This window comes from Pelophylax lessonae, assembly GCF_965119305.1.
Source record: "Pelophylax lessonae genome assembly, chromosome: 11".
NCBI classification, from domain to species: Eukaryota; Metazoa; Chordata; class Amphibia; order Anura; family Ranidae; genus Pelophylax; species Pelophylax lessonae.
The window spans coordinates 122,362,254-122,382,778 of NC_138778.1; positions in this window are offsets into that span (position 1 = coordinate 122,362,254).

Below are 20,525 nucleotides of genomic sequence, written 5' to 3' on the forward strand. Positions count from 1 at the left end.
CCAATCCCAGAGCGACCTGTGCCTGTGTTTTGTAAACACAGGTACAGGAAAAGGTGCTCTCTTCTCTCCTGGAGTCCTTTTGGATTCCAGCATGAGATAAGAGAACATCTAACAGTGAGTACACCAAAAGCACACTTCCACACACCTAGCTAGGCACATTAAACCCCCCGATCACCCCCCCCCCAGTTAACCCCAAAACCCCCTGTCACAATGCAGACTTTATACAGTATATAACTGTTTTGCTTTGCGTTATTGAACTGTTGTATAACACTAGTCAGACAGCTTAACAATAATTCAGAAGTCAAGAAACATGAGACATCAGATCTGTATGTATTCTTTTTTTTTCTGAATAACTTTGTAAAACTACAACATAAGCATAAACAAAACATATGTGTCAGTACATTAAACATTATACAGCAGCCTCACTCCATCAGTAAAAGTACTCACAGACAATTCCATCATTAGTCCAGGAATAGATCTAGAGTTCCTCCGCATGCAGTCTGCTGGATATAGGGTCAGTTATTAAATGGAGGAAATACAGTTCCAGGTTAAAGGTTACGGCCTCTTCCTGTCAAGCTCTGGCAAATAATAACTAACTCTGACCACTAGATGGCAGCAATGTCAAACAACATTACAGTATAATCTGTAACAACACTTTGCCCACATTTATTATGATCAGTATGGGCAGAACACTCCCTGTCTGGCATAATTTATTATGTCACTACCCAAACAACTACTGCTATGCAGAAAAACATATAAACAGAAAAATGGAATTCTAGTTAGTCTGAGATAAAAACTATAATGTCAGTTATAGGTCTGAGATAAATTCCGGCGGTCTTATTTTTTATAATCTTGACCTCTACCTTTCCAACCTTGCCATTCCTGCTTGGTAGAACATTAACAATAAGTCCTATGGGCCACTCATTTCTGCTCTCTTGGCTGTCCTTCAACAGAACAACATCACCCACTTTTACATTTGGGCGATCCTCAGTCCAATTCCTACTAGGGTTGCCAACTTTTTGAAATGGAAATAAGGAACGAGGGGAGGAAGTGGGGCAGGGGCGTGGCGGGGGATGTTTTTTCCAGTGCAAAATCAGTGCAGGAAAAAACATATCTATTTACAAAATTTTATAACCTAAACAAAATAATTTTTTTTTTTTTCAAACTTTTCAGTCTTTTTTTATTTGTGCACCAAAAAGAAAAAAAAAACTGACGGTGATCAAATACCACCAAAAGAAAGCTCTATTTGTGGGGAAAAAATGACACAAATTTGGTTTAGGTACAATGTTGCATGACCACGCAATTGTCATTCAAATTGCAACAGCGCTAAAAGCTGAAAATTGGTCTGGGAAGGAAGGGGGTTTAAGTGCCCAGTATTGAGGTGGTTAAGGTCCTTAGCTCTGTCTGCTACAGGGAAGGCTTCCATTACTTCTTGGCTGTTGGAAGCGATTTTATGAAGATGCAGGTTGGATTCTGCCAGAATTTGCTTTGCTTTACTGAGGATGGAAATTGCATCTTCAGGTGTGCTAGCAGAAGCGAGTCCATCATCTACATAGAAATGTCTCAATACAAAGTGTTTGGCTTCTTGTTCATAGCGCTCTGCATCTTTCTGGGCAGCTTTTTGCATGCAGTATATAGCGACAGCAGGAGAGGGGCTATTGCCAAATACGTGCACTTTCATTCTGTACTCGACAATTTCTTTGTCTATATCATTGTCTTTGTACCAGAGAAAACGTAGAAAGTCTCTGTGGTCTTCTCTGACAAGAAAACAATAAAACATTTGTCGCACATCTGCTGTGAAAGCAACAGGCTCTTTTGTGAAGCGCATGAGGACACCTAGCAAAGTATTGTTTATCCATACATTTTGAGTCCGAGTGTCTTATTTATTTATCTGTTATATTTAAAGTGTTTACAGTTGCTATTGTCAATTTTTCTTTGATGTTTTAAAAAAAAAAAAAATGGTTACATTACATTTCCTCCTTCCTGCCATTCCATACACCCTTCTCTTACGCTCGCTTACTCCCTTCCTTTCTGATATCTTGTTACTTCGCTTTTTCCTGGTACTATGATATATATTTGGTTGATGAAAAAAGTAGTGCATCTTGGTGGCATGTTAGTCTTTCAGTGAAGTTTGATATTTTAAAAATGCAAAACTGATATTTCTTTTATGTGATATACAATGATATCTTCATAATTACACCTGATTTCTACCATCTATCCATCTCTGGATCTGTCTGACAGTCTGTGTATCGTAATAAGGTGGTTTTGACTGAAAGTGTTTATGTGTTTTCATTAAAGGCTCATTTTGAACTGAGTGAGTTTTGGTTTCCCTTTAAATACCAATAAATATGATTATTGTTGCACTTATAGCTGCCCTTTTCCTGACAAGTGGGTACTGGTACCTACCAAGTACAGTATTGATCTCCTCCCCTCTACTCCAGAACATGGACAGAGGCCACCAGCAGACTCACGGTCACCTCAGCTCAGGCAGGTCACATGACAGGTGCTGCTGGTGAAGGTCAGGGCCACTCACACAGCTCTGCTGCTTGCTGACTCCGAGCCTGAACTTGTCCAGACTTGCTTCCTTCAGGCTCTGAGCCGCACTGAAGGAATTGGCGGTGCGGAGGAGGAAGAAGTGACATCACTGGTTGCTACACACCAGATGGCAAGCGATTCTAGCAACCAGTACTGTGGGCAACAGAGAGAGAGGCCAGCCAGCGGACGGTGCAATAAGGGTCTCACCGCCTCTGGGCAGCACCGCCACTGCTGCCGCTGAATAAGAAACAATAAGTCTGGACTGGAGTGACACAGAGACAGCTTTGGCGCCCCCCCCCCCCTCTTTGGCAGCTCACGTTGCACCATGTGCACCCAGCCAGGATCGGCCCTGCGCATACTGTGTATATACCAGGGGCAAGGTCCTGTGCAGAATCATGTACCTGTACGTACACTTCTGGGTCTGTGGCGAGCACGTGCACCACCAGCATCCTGCTCCCGCTGTGATTGGACCCAGTAAGACAGAGACATGAACAGAGGCCTGAACTCTTATCACACCAGGATGGTGAAACATGTTAGGGACACGTTAAGCCACTTGTGTCACACTACAGCTCCCATTCCTTAGATCTCCAGTGTCCAGGCTGCATATCTCTCCCTGTATCCCTGAAACAGACACATATGCAGAATTTTAGCCCCAAATTCCACATTTAAATGTATAAATTTAATATACATAAAGGAGGAATATTTTAATGATTCCATAGACAATTTACTGTTCAATATTTTTATTGAAAGTTTTCATACAACAAGGAGCAAACATACAAGGACATTGGTGTAGAAAATGTCACAATACATAGTAGCAAAACAAGACAACAACAACAAATGCCAAGGTTTAAGCTAAAGCAAAATTCAGAACCAATATCAAAATCGATAACCTAGTTTTCAACAGGAAGAACTAAAGTATTGACTTTGTGACCACGTTGACCAGTCTTTGTGGAACTTTGGTCCGCGAAGAAGTGAAAATGCGTAAGCCTTTTCCATGGAGTATTGATGGTTTACTCGTCTAACAACCTCCAGGTGGGAGGGCACGCAGGATTGTTTCCAATACCGCGCAACGGCGGTCCTAGTCGCTATCAGTATATGGACCACTACTGTCCGCATGAGAGGCGGAATTAGGTCAATCCCTAGGGTGAGAAGGGCCAAAGCCGGGTCAGGCTGAAGAATCGTGCCAACTTGATCACAGTTTCTCCAACATAGGGGGCTGTGAGACTCATAAATTTTTGACAATCGACATGGTGTCAGATACCAACGTGTAAGTAGTTTCTGGGCCTGTTCCCAATGGGAAACACACTGGGTTGCCCTTTAGGTTGCTCTGATGTCCAATTGCCACTGAGCTTCCGTGGGATTTATCTTAAGGTCAGTTTCCCATTTGATCATGTGCGGTGTCTTACAAAAGGTGGTTTTCTGTGCAATAGAGTTGTAGAACAGAGATATTCCCTTTACTCGGGTGGCGGAGCTGGAGAGGAATTGCCAGACCATTGGAGGTAGCTGCAAACTAGGGGGGGGATGCCTGCGCAGGAAACTCGAAACACTATTGTACGACAACATCGCCTGCCTAGGCAGGTTAAATTCCTGTTGTAGGATGGGGAACGGCTTGATTTTGTCTCCTTGGTAAAGCTGAGCCACGTCAGTGATGCCCGCTTATATAAACCGGGAAAGATTGGTGCATGGGAGAAGCGTCTGGAGTACAGTAAAAGGTAAAGGCATTGTGGTGAGAGGTTGGGGACCGGGGATTTTAGCGATAAAGTATCTCCACGACAGCAGTGAAGCCTGAGTGGGTAGGGGATAGGACTGCAATGGAAGCTTCCTCCAATGATCTGCAAGTAACAGTGTGCCCATTGACTCTACTTTAGACAGGGAAGTTTCGATTGGGAGCCATGGGAGAGTAAGGGGACTGGAGAACCATTGTCTCAGAGGTGTCAAACGGGATGCATGATAGTAATCGAGGAGATCAGGGAAACCAATGCCACCCATTGACTTGTGTCTTACCATATGAGCATATGCGCATCTCGCCCTTTTCCTTTGCCACACACACGTATGTAGGATTTTTTCTAGGGACATAATAGATTTGCGGGGTATAGGAACTGGGAGGGTCCGAAACAGATATAATATCTTGGGGAGACAGATCATTTTAAAAGCGGCGATTCGACCTGTCCAGGACAGCTCAGTGGAAGTAAATTTGGCAACATCTGCCGATATGTCGGATATTAGGGGCGAAACGTTGGAAGTCACCAGGCCTGCGGTGGGAAATGTCAAGTTGATGCCCAAGTAGCGTATCGGTGTAGTAGACCAGGTGTAAGGCAAAGCAGACTGTAAGTGAGAGCGAACCTTGGAGTTCAAGCCCATGTTCATGATAACGGATTTACCGAAATTCACCTTGTAATACGATATGCTACTGAAGGATCGTAGGAGGTCGTGTGCCACGGGAAGTAAAATGATGTGATTTGTGAGGCTGAGTATCAGGTCGTCCGCAAACAACGTAATTACATGATGTGACATGGGGAATTTGAAGCCTGAAATAAGGGGATGCTGTCTAAGGGATGCTGCAAGAGGTTCAATTAGTAAGTTAAAAATGAGAGGGGATAAGGGGCATCCTTGTCGGGTGCCATTTGTAATAGAGAAGGGTTTGGAGAGGACCCCCACCGACAGCACTTTAGCCTATGGGGAGGAATAGAGGGTGAGTATGGCGGACAGGATCGGGCCAGAGAATCCAAAGCGGAGCAGTACCGCTTTCATGTATCCCCAGTGGACGCGGTCAAACGCCTTCTCTGCGTCTATAGATAGAAGCAGAGAAGGCGTTCTTGTGCGTTCAGCATGGTGGATCAGATTGACCACGCTCCTGGTGGCATCTGGGGCCTGCCTGCCTTTTACAAAGCCCATTTGGTCTTCGGCTAACAGCGTAGGTAGGACGGTAGCTAATCTGTTGGCCAGGATTTTAGCAAACACTTTGATGTCATTATTCAGTAAGGATATAGGTCTGAAATTGGCCGGGGTAGTCGGGGGTTTCCCAGGTTTAGGAAGGGTAATGACATTAGCTTGGAGCATTTCAGGGGGCAGGGTAACAGTAGTAATTGTATTGGAAAACAGACGCAGCATATGTGGTGATAGGATCGATTGCATGGTGCAGTAATATTCGTTTGACAGACCGTCAGGGCCCGGACTTTTGCGTAACGGTAAGGATTGTAGCGTTTTGGTTAGTTCAGTGATAGTGAGCGGTTCGTTGAGTTTCGCTAAAGAGTCTGCGGTAAGTGCGGGGAGGTTGATACGACTGAGGAAGTCATGAATCGCTGATTCGGTAGGTTGGGGCGTGTCAGGGTCATTTGTCAGGTTGTATAAGGAACTGTAGTAGTGCGCAAACGCGTCCGCGATTTTCTGGGGATGCATCACTTTAGCTCCCGTATGGGGGTGGGAGACATATCCAATTTTGGATTTGACCCGTCTCGCTTTCAATCTGGATGCAAGGAATTTCCCCACTTTATTATGTGATGAGTAGTAGCGTAGGCGAAGGCGCGCGAGCATCTTGTCGTGTTTTTCAGTTAAGAGTCGACGAAGGTCTGTCCGGAGAGAGGTCAGTTTGGACGTGTTAGCGGCCGAGGGGGATATTTTGTTAACCACGTCCAGGGAATGAATGTCACTGATGAGGCTATGCATTTTGGCTTGACGTTTCTTTTTCAGGCGGAACCCCAATTAAATCAGAACTCCCCGAACAAATGCTTTGTGGGTGTTCCACAATGTGGAAGGGGAAACATCGGGAGTAGCATTAGTGTCAAAGAATTCCCGTAACTGGGCTTGTATGTGTGTGAGTGATTCGGGGGCAGACAGAAGAGAGTTGTTGCACCTCCAAATGAAGGAAGAAGGGGTGGAAGGGTTTGTGGAAATTGACATGAGAATCGCAGCGTGATCGGACCACGTAATAGGGGAAATAGAGGTGGCCATCACGAGCGGCATCACTGTAGAATCAACTAAAAGCATATCTATCCTAGTGTACGTGTGGTGGCAAGGTGAAAGAAGGAATAGTCTCTTTCTTCCGCGTGTTGGTAACGCCACACGTCATGGAGTCCCTCTGCATGTGCTAGAGAAGCCAGAGAAGGCAGTTTCGAAGCGCCCCTGGAAGAGGAGTCCATGACGTGGTTCATCACCAAATTAAAGTCACCACACATGATCAGTCTACCTGTTCTTATTTTAGCTACCTTCATACAGAGTTTACGTAAGAACCGCAATTGATGTTTGTTGGGGGCATACACGTTAACCAGGGTGTATGGGCAATTGTCAATAACACAAACAAGAATTATGTACCGTCCCTCTACATCCTGTATCAGCTTAGAGTACGAGAAAGACACAGAAGAGCGAAACGCCAGCAGCACACCCCTTTTCTTCTCTGTAGAGGAGGCTTGGAAGATGTGAGGATAGTCCGGGTGTGTGCATTGAGGACTGTGATCACGTTTAAAGTGCGTCTCTTGTACCGCTAAGACATCCGCCTTAGATGTGGTTGCTTCCCTCCACATAGAGTAGCGTTTTACAGGGTGGTTGAGCCCCTTAACGTTCAGGGAAAGAAGTTGTAAGGTCATGGTGGAAGTGGGTATAGTTCCTGGTGGGTGTAGAGGGTGGCGAGCAAATGGTCAGGAGGCAGCATGTCATGGGATGGGTCACGGTCAGGAAGTAGGACACTCCAGAAGGAGATGGGATGTGGAAAAGGGCAGATAAGAAAGAGTACCTGAGGGGTCAGACGTCACAAAACTTTGGACGGGACTTGAGCGGTGCGTTGCAAGAACAAGAAGAGATGAATCCGGTCCACCATTGGAATGAGGCGAAGACGATGAGTCGAGCAGATGTCCACGAAGGGTTCCAAACCAGGAGTCTCATGGTGTAGCTGCAAAAAATTGGCAAAAACAAAAACAACACACAAAAAACAAGAAAAAAATAGGGTAGGGTAAAAAATACTCGGTCTGTTACGACCAGGTGTGCAACGGGTGTTGCAAAGGCAGCGGGGGTGAAAAGCATGGTGGTAGGTGCTCATTCAGCATAATGGGGTCTGATCCACCCAGCAAGGGTGTGGAGAGCTGCTATCACTTGTGGCGTGATCTAGATCTAGAGGATCTTGCCACGACGTTCCACTCGGGTTGGACGTGCCGGGGCGGGAGTGCAGTTGCGGTACGAGGGGTTTCCTGAGAATCCGGTACTATTCCCCATTGACGGAGCATGCGGATCCCTTGATCTATAGAAGTGATGTGGGACGTAGTGCCTTGGTAGGTCACGCAGAGCCGTGCTGGGTATTTCCATTTATAGACTACCTTGTGGTTGCGGAGGGCCTTGGTAATAGATGACAGATTGCGCCTCAGTTGCAACGTATACTGGGAATAGTCTGGAAGAACCTGAATTGAACCGATTTGTTCCGGTAGGCGATCCTTGCGCCTGAAAGTTTCTAGTATTTTTTCTTTGGCCTGAAAAAAAATTGATTCTTAGCAGCACGTCCCTGGGTATCTCTTGTGGAAGGAAGGAAGGCTTGGGGATACGGTGAATCCTATCTATCGTTAGGTCTGCATTTGTAAGTTCCGGGACCGCTTTTTGAAATAAGTCCCTCGCGATGGTCGGCAGTTGGTGAGGTAGGACAGATTCCGGGACACCACGGAGCTTAAGATTATTGCGCCTGGACCTGTCTTCCAGGTCCGCTAATTTCGCTTGTATTTTGTGAATGTCCTCCTGATGGGATGTGTGGGAGTCCACCAGCACATTATATGAGGATGTGAATTCCTCCATCTTGTCTTCCAGGTTGTGCACCCTGTCCCCTAGTCCAGGGCTCAAAATTTCAAATCATGAGCTACTAGCCAGGCCTTAAGAGTTACTCGCCACTTGTTGCCCCACCCAAACCCTACCCTACTCCGCCCCTAAACACGCCCCCGTAAAATATCTCATAAAATTACACTGTTTTGAATGTTTTATTCAGAATTAAGTTACAAAAAAATATTATTAACAACAACAACTTTAACAGTATCAATGTAAACATAAAAGCAAAAAAGTGCTTTCCCTGAGTATAGGTGTGGCATTAAGGCAAATAAAGCAGGTTTTCCCTTCATGCCAAACAATATGGCATAACAATATAAAGCCAATTTCAGACAGAGATTTTCTATGGCGTGCGTTGTACAGAAGTAGCAAGCCCTGTGTAACGTCCCCTTTCTGATGAAAAATACCACTTATCAATGGCTGTGTTTGGATTGTAATCCGTGAGTGGTGGTCCATTAACAGCAATCATCAAAAGGTCATCCAAAGTCTCTAATGCCAATGATGAACGATAGACCGTCTTTATTCTGTTTTGGTAACTAAAGCCCCGTTCACATAATGCTGTTGTTGGGGGCAACACGGCACAGAAGCTGACCAGACGGAGGATTGTGGGGAATCTCTCTTTCTGCTGGTTCATTCTTTTCAAAGTCTCATTGAAAGAAAGTCCACTTTGAATGGAGAGTTTCATGTCAGCCCACTCTGCTTCTAAAAGTGCAACATTGTCCTCAAACTCATGCAAAACATGCTTTGCAATTCTGTGCAACTCAGTCAATCCAAAATTGAGGATGTGTGCTTTGTCTGGCCAGGACAGGCTGTCAAATATATTAAAAGATTGCACAATATCTGAGGAAACTGAAGAAAGCCTCAAAATTAGATATCTTTCAGCTTTAGCCAATACTGTTTGGCGTATAGACTGAAATTCTCTTTCACCGGCTTCAAGGTTGGTCAGCTGTAGTCCATGAAGTGTTCCATCACCTGTAAACTTATCTAGGAATTCAAGTTCGTTTGTACCTCTCCCTTTACAAAGATCCTGGAGAATTTTAACGGCATGTTCCAGTTTGGTTTTTATGTGATTATAAGTTCCTTGTTTTGAAGACCTTCTGACAATGGCTTCAGTTTGCCATAAAAATCCAGTAGAAAATACAAAAGTTTCACAAACTTCACCTGTTTTAGGTCTTTCAGGATACCTTTAACCTTAGCAGAATCAATTGATCCTTCAGTTGATATCTGCTCAAAATGCCTCACCACTGTTTTCCAGTTTTGAAGAAAAGCACACAAAGCATCAACTTTGCTGCATAACCAACGCACCGTGTGTATATCTTTTAGTTTCAAGATTTCCTCACTTAAAGATTTAGCAATTTCTTTTAGTTGCTGTAGGCGTTTGGCAGAGCCATGATAATATCTAAAAATACGCCGCACCACATCATCAAATGTTTGTAGGTATGGCACTTCCTTGCAAACATCCAAGATAGCAAGCTGCAAGCGATGAGCCACACAATGGATACTGATCATCTGTGGGCAGATGTCTTTCATCTGGACTGCCAAACCAGACTTGTGGCCAAGCATGCTTGCAGCCCCATCCGTTCCCAAACCTGCAACCCAAGAAGTGCCTTTGTAATTAAGATTTAAACTATCCAAAAAGGCAGTCAATCCTTTGAAGTAACCTTGAGCTGTAGCTCTTTCTAGTACCCAAAAAATCTTCTTTTATTTCTCCTTCTGAAATATAACGGACATAGATGTTTGCATGTTCAGTGGAGGTACGATCAGTAGATCCATCATTCATGATACCAATAAAAGCTGACTTTTTAATGTTTTCCAAAAGACTTTCTCTGATAGTTTTTGCAATGAAATGAATGAATTGTTTGCACTGCACATCATTTCCATACTTCTGCAGAACTGGCACATCAAGTTTAGCAGCTAACATTAATAAATCATGAAAATTTTGAAATGGCTTCTCATTTTTAGCTACATAATAAGCGATATTAAACACGTGTGTCATGTGCTGAAACATTGCTGCGTCCATTCTTCTGACACATACAGCTAAAGGTCTCTCCTCAGGGTTGTCTTTAGCCTTTACTTTATCAACATTCTCCTTGTGCTTGTTACTTTTCTTGTGCCATACAAAGGTTTCCCTTTTAAATGGAGCCTTTATCCCGTCTTTCCATTTTGCATCAGAACTTTGGGGGAACCGACTGCAAACTTTACACGTAGCTGTATCTGTATCCTCTGAGAAAATAAGCCATGAAAATTGTTCCAGCCAATGAGTATTAAAAGGGCGTTTTCTAGACGTCTTGTCAGCATCACCATCATTTTTCCTCTTAGGTGTTAAGGCAGTTGAGTTGTGAGGCAAACTACAACTAGCAGCTGGATTTGCTCTTGATTCATTGTCTTTTTCTATAGGGTTTGATTGTGACTCCACTATAGTAGGTTGAGCTTTCGCTTTAATGAAAAAGTTTAATGTGCTCTGTTTCATGTTTCTTTACGTGCTTTCAAAAACTTGTAAAGGCTTTAAAAATGAAGAGAAAGGTCAGGTCAATTTGTTGAATAGGAAGGTGTCACATCTCTACAGAGAACAAGAATGGAGCAATACAGAATACTGCAGAATAGCAGCAGCTATAGAGGACTGCAAATCCCAACAGTACATAATACAGCAGTGAAAAATATCATCAGCTATAGAGGCGTACAAATCCCAGTAACCGAAAAGAATATTGACTTACAGTGTGCAGTTCATCTGATTCACGTGCTCCCTTCCTCTCCTGGTGGTTGTAGTGGTGGTGCAACAATGTTCTTCTTACATCAGTGTCCTCTGTTCCCCCTGCATATCACATTGCCCACTTCAATACAGAGTGACCACAGTGTGCCCTCTTTCAATGCAGAGCGCCCACAGCGTGCCCCCTTTCATTGCAGAGCGATCACAGCATGTCCCCTTTCATTGCAGAGCGATCACAGCGTGTCCCCTTTCATTGCAGAGCGATCACAGCGTGCCCCCTTTCATTGCAGAGCGATCACAGAATGTCCCCTTTCATTGCAGAGCGATCACAGCGTGCCCCCTTACATTGCAGAGCGATCACAGCGTGCCCCCTTACATTGCAGAGCGATCACAGCGTGCCCCCTTACATTGCAGAGCGATCACAGCGTGCCCCCTTACATTGCAGAGCGATCACAGCGTGCCCCCTTACATTGCAGAGCGATCACAGCGTGCCCCCTTACATTGCAGAACGATCACAGCGTGCCCCCTTACATTGCAGAGCGATCACAGCGTGCCCCCTTACATTGCAGAGCGATCACAGCGTGCCCCCTTACATTGCAGAGCGATCACAGCTTGCCCCCTTACATTGCAGAGCGATCACAGCGTGCCCCCTTACATTGCAGAGCGATCACAGCGTGCCCCCTTACATTGCAGAGCGATCACAGTGTGCCCCCTTGAATTGTAGAGCGATCACAGTGTGCCCCCTTGAATTGTAGAGCAATTACAGTGTGCCCCCTTGAATTGTAGAGCGATCACAGTGTGCCCCCTTGAATTGTAGAGCAATTAGTGTGCCCCCTTGAATTGTAGAGCAATTAGTGTGCCCCCTTACATTGTAGAGCAATTAGTGTGCCCCCTTACATTGTAGAGCAATTAGTGTGCCCCCTTACATTGTAGAGCGATTTTCTGTTGTGTGAACCAGCCCAGTTTGCAGAGAGCAGAGTGTTCTTACCTGCAGCAGGCGGCTCCTCATCAATCCTGCGCGTCCTCCGTGTCTCCCGAGTCCTCCTCCTCCTCCTGCTCCTCGGCCAGTTACAATCGTTCGCCTTTTGGCCAATCAGGAAACACCTGCCTCCTGATTGGCCAGAAGGAGGATCAGGAGGAGGATCCCTGTGACAATAGCGAATACTCATTCGCTATTGTCACAGAATGGGTGGGCTCTGGGCGCAATGCTCTGCTCCTAGAGCCCATCCTTTTCTAAAGTAATATCAAGCTGCTCTATATGTTAATGGCGGCAGCGGCGGGGGCGGGCACAGCTCGCCATCCTCAATCGCAAGCTGCTTTTAATGTTAATGGCGGCGGCAGCGGCGGGCACAGCTCGCCAGCCTCAAAATTCCACTCGCAAATTGGGAGTGGGCTAGTGGAATTTTTGAGGGCTGCCCTAGTCCATGTAACTCTTTTTGACAGTAAGAGATAGAGGCAGCAATGTTAGCCTGCATAGAGTTATTGAGCATGGACATCATTTCCTTAAGTGTGGTGTCCGATACTGGCTGACCCGTGGTGGTAACTGCAGCAAAGGTGTCTGGAGGGGGTACATATGCCCAGGGCAGAGGGCTGGTGGTAGATTGAGTGCTCACCTCCATGTCCGGAGCGTCATAGGACGTGTGACTGTTGTCTCACCTGGGCCTGGATTTTGCAGGGCTTTGTGTTGAGGGAGTAGAAGGAGAGTAATCTCCGGTGCGGGATGGTCTCATCGGGGTCGGTGAGTCGTGTCGCCCAGGACTCGCTGCGGCGCCTTCTGACGTCGTTGGTGCAGCCGCCGCTAGAGGACTAGCACACTGCGGTAGTGGCTGGGAGCCGGCACCATTTTGTTGAAGACCGGGAGTCGCCGGCCGAAAAAAGTCTGAAAGCTTGCGGACCATAGGAGCCCCGGTCTTCCTTCTCGCCATCCCGGGTGTGTGCAGGGGGTGTTCACGCTCTCGATTCTACCGAGCTGAGGCACAAGCAGCTGTAGATACGGTCGTAGATCAGGATTTCGCTGGATGCGATCAGGAGCTCCGGCGCTATGCGGCCATATTAGTTGGCGGTCGCCACGCCCCCCCTCAATAGACAATTTAAAAAATTAGAGAGGATGCAGTTTGCAGAGGTAAATCACCAGTCAAACATTAACACAAAAATCTATTTTAGAATGTGTTTTTTTTTTTTTTTTTATAACCAAATTTTTATTGAATTTTTGCAAGAAGGTTAGATACAAACGTTGTATGAGCATAATAAAGAAGAGAACAAATATCCCATTGGTCACAGATTTAAAACAAGAAACATGAACATAACAGATCGAGTCAAGGCACTTCAGGTGAACCTTGCCGGTTACATATTAGTGTGTTGAGCTTCCACCCTATGAGGGCCAAACATTAAGGTACACCGGGTTCCAACTACCCCACATGGGAACCAACTGTAGTCAGGACCGGGTATAACATGGGGAGTATTATGGGTTGGGGCCAGTAATGATTAATTAGTGGTAGGCCAATGTGCGGAGGAGCTATGAGAGAAGGGAACATGTACGTACCGGCAAGGTTCCACAAAGGAAAATTAAAAAGAAAAAACCAAGAGGAAGATGTTCTGATAAGTAGGTGGACCTCTAATGCAAAAAAAAAAAAACTTGGGAGTGTCCCCAGTCCGTGGGGATGCATTGAATTCCCCAAGCAGAATAAATTTGGGGTGATGTAGGTTATTTGGGGGCGAAGTACAGGAAACAGTTAGATCGAAACCGATGGAAGTTCATAGGTTAGCACTCCTATGATCAGATAGCCAAGGGTGCACAGTGTTCGTAGAAAGAGGTGGTGGTCATGTTGGCTTTAGCGAAGGCAAATTCCATTCGGAGATGTAGAGCAAGAGAATGGTGTCCGCTAGTGTGGGGGGTTTTGGTGACTTCCAGGCTTTCGCCAATGCTAGGCGAGCTGCTATGAGAACATGGGTAGCCAGGACTTTGATGCGAGAGGGCCATGTCGGAGTTGAGAGACCCAGGATGAGATCCAGAGGGCAAAGTGGGGAGGAAATGTTGAATAGGGAGGAGAGAAATGCTGAGATTGAATTCCAGAAAGGTTTGATATGCGGGCAATCCCACCATATATGTTGAATCGATCCTATTCCTTGACATCCCCGCCAGAATAACGGCGACAAGGTGGGATACATAGTTGCAAGCCTAGAGGGGGTAAAGTACCATTTATGGAATAGTTTTTGTAAAGATTCCCAGTGGGATATGCACCTTGAGGCTTTTAATGGTAGGAGCAGTGCTCGGTGCCACACATGTGGGGGTGGTGAGTTGGGCATCATCGAAGACCAAAAGACCATAGATGAAGAAAATGCATTTTGTGTAGATTGTAAGAGCGTAGTATATATGAGGGATATGCCCTTAACTGAATGTATGGTTTTTATGCGCTATTACTAGGTAACACCAGGTAGCTGTTAATAAAGACATCAACATTAGAATGTAAATTTCTAACACAAAAAGCCAGCAAAATATTCAACTGACTCCATACACAGTATTCAACCACTTGAGTCCCAACTTCTGTTTTACACCAAGATTAAAGCTCTTCAGAAGTAAAACACAAAGGATCACTGTGAGCTTTAACATTCCACTATGTATCATAGATAGAGTTGAGCGGACACCTGGATGTCCGTGTTCGGCGGGTTCGGCCGAACTTTAAAAAAAAGTCCGGGTCCATGTCCTGGACTTTTGCCGAACTTTTCCCGGACACCGAACCCCATTGAAGTCAATGGGGACCCGAACTTTCAGGCACTAAAATGGCTCTAAAACACCAATGGAAAGGGCTAGAGTGCTGCAAATGGCAGCAAAACGTCGTTAAGAGCATGGCAAGTGCTCTGCAAACAAATGTGGATAGGGAAATAACTTAAAACAACATAAAAAAAAAAACAGAAAAATAAAACAATGTTCTTCATCTCTGAAGGACGAGGCCCATATAGAGTAGGAGGGAGGTTGAGGTGGTGGTGGATGTGGCGGTCTCATAGGCGTGCGCACAGGGTGTGCCGGATGTGCCTGGGCACACCCTAATCACCTAGGGCACATAGAATTATCGCTCTGTTTGCCAGTGAGGAGATGGGAAAGATCTCCCTTGGACCTGCTCTGCTCTATTTCTCTTTGCCAGCAGGGAGAATAATGTATCGGGCCATGTACATGTAGGCAAACACATGCATGTGTATTTCAACTTTGGGGTGCACACCCTAATGCAATAGGCTGCGCACACCTATGGGCGGTGTAGGTGGAAGCGGCGGTGGAGGAGGACCAGGGCCGGATTAAGAGCATCATGGGCTTGGTGCTGAGGATTTTGAAGGGCCTTAAGGGCCGTGCCTTGGCATGCACCCAGAGGAGGAAGGGTGCAGCCATGCATGCCTAGTTCAACATGGGATGCTGTCTCTGAAGCCCATAAACACATCCATGCATCGGCAACTGTCCCTCCTTGTCTGGCCTTCGTGCTGTGTGGGGAGGTTCTGAGGGAGCTGCCTGGGGAAGCGAGCATAGAAGCCAGACTTCTGTGTTTACAAGTGACAGAAGAGCGGTAACAGTGAATATGGCCAACCCGGGGCCTATATAAAGGTAGGGGCCTGGAGCTGCAGCTCCAATAGCCCCTACGTTAATCTGGCCCTGAGGAGGACGAGGTAGCCAACACTGCTTCTTTTCCTAAATTTTAAATGAGGGTACACCCCAAAAGAGTGAGAGAGCAAAAATGGAACAATGGCTGGGTAAGGTCGGTATCCATCGCTATTCTGCACAAGGTATGGAAAAGTCCCGTGGGATCCATGCCTGGTTCATTTTAATGAACGTGAGCTTGTCCACATTGTCTCTGGACAGGCGGCTGCGCTTGTCTGTGATAACGCCCCCAGCCGTGCTAAATACCCGTTCAGATAATACACTGGCTGCAGGGCACGCCAGCACCTCCAAGGCGTAAACTGCTCCACCATGTTATTGAAATGCTGCCTCCTGCTAAGACGTTCCATATGAGCTGCTGCAAACATAATTGCTCATGTTGTCTAAATCCCCAACGGTGCCACATCCCAGAAATGACTACTGAACCAAGAAGGAGATTCCCCTAGGGGTGGGACTTTTTAGGCACAAATCAAATTATGTAACAAACCAATTTATATAAAAGTTAAATTCTTTATTAAATAATACAGAGAAGATAAAAGCAAGAAGGCAAGCTAGGACATATTGCACATAAGACAGTTGAACTCAAAACCACAAAACCTCCGGGCTGTAACCCGACGCGTTTCGGAGTCTCTCGGGCTCCTTCCTCAGGGGTGCCCTTGGAGGGTGGTCTGTGAATAATTAATGCATAATATATTAATTCCAACATTATGTATATAGTTGCAATACATTAAACGAAGAGTTTGGATAACAACTTACATAGTTCACTGTGATAATGAGCATGGGTAGCCTGCCTGGCGATTAAAAACAAATGGGCAGCATATCACTATTGACCATCCGGAGTGCCGTATTCACGATGTTCTAGGTCTAAGCCAAGAGTCTAAGATCTTGAGGTGTTCAGGATTTTTTGTGCAGACCAGTCTTGACGCCAGACTGGGTAGGGGCAGCTGGAACCTCAAATGACAGCAAATCTGCTGGGCAAGAATCGCATAATTATTGCAGGGTCCGATTAGAAAAGACCAAGCATGTGCAGGGTGTCAAAAAGATGATCTTCAGCCCCCCATGTCTCTTATATAAGATCAAGAGACGAGATTATAACTCTTATTGAATCAACAAAAAAATAATAATAAGTGACCAAATAAAAATAAGGTATCCATATAAATATATCATGCTAGGTATTAAGACCATAGCAAAACGTACAAATCCCTTTAAAAAGATGGTAGGGGCTGAAGAATCCCATTAGGCACCGTGCACAGATCGAAAGTCATAGCACTGATCAGATAGATCAGCAGTCTTTGAATTACAATAACTAAAAAACGTGATCCTTTTCTTACCTTAGAAACAGCTAAAGGTTGTTAACAAAGGATAGAGGTCCTCACAAGACCTGTGTGTCCGGCAAAAGAGCAAGCAGCTCTGACGCCAGACACACAGGGCTTAAAAAGCGTGGCAATCAGCTGAAAAGTGGATCAGCTGGATTACCCGCATTCAGCTGATAGCCGTCTGACGGCTATCAGCTGAAAAGTGGATCAGCTGGATTACCCGCATTCAGCTGATAGCCGTCTGACGGCTATCAGCTGAATGCGGGTAATCCAGCTGATCCACTTTTCAGCTGATTGCCACGCTTTTTAAGCCCTGTGTGTCTGGCGTCAGAGCTGCTTGCTCTTTTGCCGGACACACAGGTCTTGTGAGGACCTCTATCCTTTGTTAACAACCTTTAGCTGTTTCTAAGGTAAAAAAAGGATCACGTTTTTTAGTTATTGTAATTCAAAGACTGCTGATCTATCTGATCAGTGCTATGACTTTCGATCTGTGCACGGTGCCTAATGGGATTCTTCAGCCCCTACCATCTTTTTAAAGGGATTTGTACGTTTTGCTATGGTCTTAATACCTAGCATGATATATTTATATGGATACCTTATTTTTATTTGGTCACTTATTATTATTTTTTTGTTGATTCGATAAGAGTTATAATCTCGTCTCTTGATCTTATATAAGAGACATGGGGGGCTGAAGATCATCTTTTTGACACCCTGCACATGCTTGGTCTTTTCTAATCGGACCCTGCAATAATTATGCGATTCTTGCCCAGCAGATTTGCTGTCATTTGAGGTTCCAGCTGCCCCTACCCAGTCTGGCGTCAAGACTGGTCTGCACAAAAAATCCTGAACACCTCAAGATCTTAGACTCTTGGCTTAGACCTAGAACATCGTGAATACGGCACTCCGGATGGTCAATAGTGATATGCTGCCCATTTGTTTTTAATCGCCAGGCAGGCTACCCATGCTCATTATCACAGTGAACTATGTAAGTTGTTATCCAAACTCTTCGTTTAATGTATTGCAACTATATACATAATGTTGGAATTAATATATTATGCATTAATTATTCACAGACCACCCTCCAAGGGCACCCCTGAGGAAGGAGCCCGAGAGACTCCGAAACGCGTCAGGTTACAGCCCGGAGGTTTTGTGGTTTTGAGTTCAACTGTCTTATGTGCAATATGTCCTAGCTTGCCTTCTTGCTTTTATCTTCTCTGTATTATTTAATAAAGAATTTAACTTTTATATAAATTGGTTTGTTACATAATTTCATTTGTGCCTAAAAAGTCCCACCCCTAGGGGAATCTCCTTCTTGGTTCATATGAGCTGCTGGTGCTGCTGTTTGTTGTGGCTTGCTGACAAAGCTTTTCCGCATTTCGGCCATGCTAACCCTGCCTTCTGAGGTGCTGGCGGTGCCCTGGTTGCATTGGCGACCTCTTCCTCCTCCTCCTCTGCCTTGTGCTTCCACTGTGGCCCTGCTGTCAGGTGGGAATGCCAGCAGCATTGCGTCTACCAGCGTGCGCTGGTACTCGCGCATCTTGCGATCACGCTCCAGTGAGTGAATTAAGGACGGTACGTTGTCCTTGTAACGGAGATCCAGCAGCGTGGCCACCCAGTAATCAGCACCAGTTAGAATGTGGGCAACTCAGCGGTCATTGTGGAGACACTGCAGCATGTAATCGCTCATGTGTGCCAGGCTGCCCAGAGGCAACGAAAGGCTGTCCTCTGTGGGAGGTGTATCGTCCGTGTCCTCTGTATCCCCCAGCCACGCACCAGTGATGGCCATGAGCTGGCCTGGGTGCCACCCTGCTGTGAACATGCTTCCATCTCCTCCTCCAGCTCCTCCTCCTCCTCCTCCTCCAGAACTGTGCCCCTGCTGGACAATTGTGTCCCTGGCGTTTGTGTGTGCAGGAACCCACCCTCGGAGCCCCTTGCGAATGACTGCCCTGAAAGCCTTGGAAATGTTACCTCTTCATCCTCTTCCTCCTCCTCATCCTGTGCCACATCCTCTTCCATCATCGCCCGAATTGTTTTTTCAAGGAGGCATAGAAGTGGGATAGTTAAGCTGAGAACGGCGTCATCGGCACTGGCCATGTTGGTGGAGTACTCAAAACAGCGCAACAAGGCACACAAGTCTCGCATGGAGGCCCAGTTATTGATGGTGAAGTGGTGCTGTTCCGCAGAGCGACTCACACGTGCGTGCTGCAGCTGAAACTCCACTATGGCCTGCTGCTGCTCGCACAGTCTTTGCAGCATGTGCAAGGTGGAGTTCCAACTTGTAGGCACGTCACATATGAGGCGGTGAGCGGGAAGGCCGACGTTACGCTGACAGGCGAGCAGCAGCAGGGTGAGAACGTCGAAAGTGCGCACAGACGGCCCGCACTTTCTGCAGCAGCTCTGACATATCGGGGTAGTTTTTAAGGAACCTCTGCACCACCAAATTCAGCACATGCGCCAGGCAAGGGATGTGCGTCAAACCGGCTAGGCCCAGAGCTGCTATGAGATTTCGCCCGTTATCGCACACCACCAGGTCGGGCTTGAGGCTCGCTGGCAGCAACCACTCATTTGTCTGCTGTTCCATGCTCCTTCCACAACTCCTGCGCGGTGTGTGGTTTGTCCCCCAAACAGGCAAGTTTTAAAACTGCCTGCTGTCGTTTACCCCTGGCCGTGCTGAAGTTGGTGGTGAAGATGTTACGCTGTCCGGATGAGGAGGCGGTAGAGGATGAGGAAGCGGAGTAGGAGGAGTTAGGAACAGGAGGCAAACTGAAGCGCCCTGCAATCCTCGGTGGTGGAAGGACATGCGCCAAATTGCTATCCGCCTCAGGCCCATCCGCCACTGAATTTACCCAGTGTGCCGTTAGGGAGATATAACGCCCCTGACCGTGCTTACTGGTCCACGTATCGGTAGTTAGGTGGACCTTGCCACAGATGGCGTTGCACAGTGCACACCTGATTTTTTGCCCCACTTGGTTGTGCAGGGAAGGGATGGCTTGCCTGGAAAAGTAGTGGCGGCTGGGCACGACGTACTGTGGGACAGCCATCGACATAAGGTTTTTAAAACTGTGCGTCTCCACCAGACGGAATGACAGCATTTCAAAGGCCAAGAATTTTGAAATGCTGGCATTCAGGGCCAGGGATCGCGGGTGGGTAGGGGGTACTTCTTCCTCTCAAGTGTTTGGGAGATGGAAAGCTGAACGCTTCCACGGGACATTGTGGAGACGGTTGGTGACCCAGATGGTGGTGTTGCGGACAGATTCTCTGTTTGCGCGGTGGCAGGTGCCGGTATCACTACAGATGTGGCTGGAGCGGCCGAGACTGCAGCAGAAGAGGAAGCAGGATGAGCCAGAGACGTTTCTTGGTTTTGAAGGTGTCTACTCCACTGCAGCTCGTGCTTTGCACTTAGATGCCTGATCATGCAGGTTGTGCTCAGGTTGAGAAGGTTTATGCCTCGCTTCAGGCTCTGATTGCACAGGGTGCAAACCACTCGTGTCCTGTCATCAGCACATTTTCTAAAGAACTTCCACGCTAG